Source organism: Triticum aestivum, chromosome 7B (genome assembly GCF_018294505.1).
Source record: "Triticum aestivum cultivar Chinese Spring chromosome 7B, IWGSC CS RefSeq v2.1, whole genome shotgun sequence".
Classification (NCBI taxonomy): domain Eukaryota; kingdom Viridiplantae; phylum Streptophyta; class Magnoliopsida; order Poales; family Poaceae; genus Triticum; species Triticum aestivum.
Genome location: NC_057813.1, coordinates 726,096,606 through 726,099,528, shown reverse-complemented (window position 1 = coordinate 726,099,528; position 2,923 = coordinate 726,096,606). Strand labels below are relative to the sequence as shown.

General features: G+C 46.3%; 1 long non-coding RNA gene across 1 annotated transcript; it reads left to right on the top strand.

Moving 5' to 3' along the window:
- Positions 1–930: 930 nt before the first annotated feature.
- LOC123159446 (uncharacterized) lies at positions 931–1,677 on the top strand. Its single transcript, XR_006479698.1, has 2 exons — positions 931–1,133; positions 1,211–1,677. It is a non-coding gene; the product is annotated as an uncharacterized lncRNA (long non-coding RNA).
- Positions 1,678–2,923: the final 1,246 nt, after the last annotated feature.

The window sequence follows — 2,923 nt, the reverse complement described above, 5'->3', positions numbered from 1 at the left end:
CCTGTTGCATAAGGAAAAAAACTTTGTTGTCGAACCATTTTTTTCTGAAACCAGACCTCTGTTGCAGAAACTTTCTAAAACTAGACCCTGTTGCTGAAAAAAAAACTTCATCACTGAATCGTTTTTTATTTATTTCTGAAACAAGATCTCTGTTGCAGGAACCTTCTCAAACAATACGGTTGTTGCAAAAAAAATGGCTGCACATGACTTGTGGCCAGCGTGAGCACTCCGACGGCTACGCAGGCAGTGGATGCTCCGCGTGCATCCATCGGCTGAAGGATAGCGTTTTCCTTGTTATATTTGAGATGTTTGTACTTCCAATGAACTCTTATACCAGATAACTCTTATACCAGATCGGATTTTTTTTAAAAAAAAAAATCAGATTTCATAGTTATATAGTGTCCGCTCCTATCCTTCTCTTTTATGTGCACTTAATTAATTATGCTTGATATTTGGCCTCTCTTCCCTGTGAATGTGATGTGCATTGTTTCGCTCGTGTTCACACGGACGGTGAGTCTATGCCGCCACCTACACCTGCCTACCTACCTGTATATCTGTCTCTCAGTGTTACATTGGCTAGCTTCACCCCAATCGGCCATGGAAGGAAAAGACACGTAGACAAAGAGTTGTATTCTACACAAATTATATAAGTGACGTATTAAAGCATTTATGTTTTAAGCACACCGCATAATGTAAAAATAATAATATGTATAGTGGACGAAAATTGCAAGGAGTGGACGAGCGCGTGCGCTCCTGGAATCGCCAGCCATCGAACCGGTTATGGGGATGCGGGTCGTACGTTTTGTTATATTGTTTTCGCTTGTACACGTACGGGATACGGGGAGGTGTACGTGACGTAGACGGTAGTTGGGCTCTAACGGGCTGTAGTGCGGGCCAGCGAGGCCATTTATTACGCGACCGACCCACCAGCCCCGTCCCCATCTGCTCATTTGTTCCCCCAAAATCGAGAGGAAGAACCATAGACAGAGCTCATGGCGAACACCAACCAAGCTGCAGATCTGGTCGCACTGCCTTTAGTTCCTTGCCCGGATTGTGGAAGGCGGGTGGTGACGTTCGTTGCTAGGCGCGGTCAGTTCCAGGGTGAGAGGTTCTACAAGTGCCGCAATCACAATGTAAGTGGATCTTGCTTCTATGAGTTCTGGATCCTTTCCGGTGTTCATGTCTTATTAGATTTGTCCATCTATGGCAGCCGAGTAGAGGTGGCTGAGCTTGGACCGGTGGCACCTCCGTTGGCGCAAATCAATCCAGGAGAGAACGAGGTAGCTGCAGCAAATCAAGGTGGTCAGATGCAGCCGGCGGACGGCACGGTGGGGCAGCAGAACGGGGCACCGGATGGATCGTAGATGCCGTCCGCGGCTAGTGGCGTTGTTGGATCTCAGCTCCGCGCGGGGGATGTTGGTCGGCGTCAGGCATCCTTCACTTTTGATGCTGCATCTATCAATCTGGTGGTGTCTGTTGGGAATATGGCCATCTGCCTCGCCATCCTTGTACTGGTAGTGTCTTCCACCGTGATGCGTGCGTTTGATTAATTGGATGAATCTAAGAAGCGTTTGCGTATGTAGTAGATGATCTATGTCAGGGGTTAATTAGTGTTAGCATCGCACGTGGGAGAAGGACTCTGAGACTCGTGGAGCTTTTGGATGTATGTTTGGTTCAGTGGATGCCTAGTGCTAATGAAATTTCGGTTTCGAGCTAATCATGAACAGTCAATGACGTAGTTGCTATTTCTTGATTTTTAAAACACCTGCGTGCTGAACGCCTCGCATGTTGCCCACGTGGCAGGGGTGGGTGGTGGTTGGGTTAGTGATGTACCGCGATCCATCAAATGTACCGATGGTACGGTTTCAACCTCCGTCCGTTACCGCACGCCGTACGCGAGCTGACCGTATGTATCGATAGTACCCTACATTAGTGTGTACGGTCCGCTCCAGAGGCCCACCCACACGGTATCACTCTATTTGTCCACCTAGCGGGAGCGCGCGTGCCCGAGCTCGCTATCGCCGCGCTCGTATAGTGGATGCTCTTTTAGTCTCATCCTTGGTCACTGTTTTTGAAAATACAATGCAATTTATTTTTTTGAAGACAGTCGTATATGCTCACACACATTTACCTAATGAACGCACACAAGCACCCTAACTCTATGGATACCTCCGAGATAACTAGGTATATATAAACATGTGGTAAGAGAGATTGTTGCTAGGAGGTCATGAGTTAATTAAGAGAAGACAAGCTTTTCTATATTTTTTGTTTCTCTATCTCAACATTTATCCAACGGGGCATTTATAAGATAGAACTATTGTACACGCCCTAACTCAGCATCGTCAAGCTCGAATCGATTCCATCAGACTAAAACTCTAACCTCAATTCGTCTGAGCAGGTCTGAAACCTGGACATCTTCGTCTCAGCTCTCAACTTTTGCTTGCAGCATTATCATAAAATGTTTTGAATATTTTAATGTAGGGTACTTACTGATTGAAAGGAGTGAGCAAGCAAACTAAAATACGTTGATTTGTTTAGGCAAAGTTAGAGCGTTTTATAATAGCGAATGAGCGTGTATATCTTTCCTTTACGGCGTGCGGCCGAGCCATCCATAGATGACTCGTCGTTGACTCGCCGCCAGCCTCCGCCTCCACTTGTTGCTCTCTAGTAATTTACAGGTCAAGCGCGTGAAGGATTAAACAATCCTACTTGCAGGAGCATGCGAATCCCATGGCATCCTCTTGTTACTTTCTCATCAAGGTTATCCCGGTGCTGAATAATTAGCTAGTGCGTACCTAGCAAGCATGTCTATGCTAGCTCCGTTGCACTTTGTTAGAATTTGCTAGTGGGCTTTTGGCCCAAGGCCCAATTAAAATTCTGAAATTCTCTTGGTCCATTCTAGCACATATGTGAGTGGAGTGAG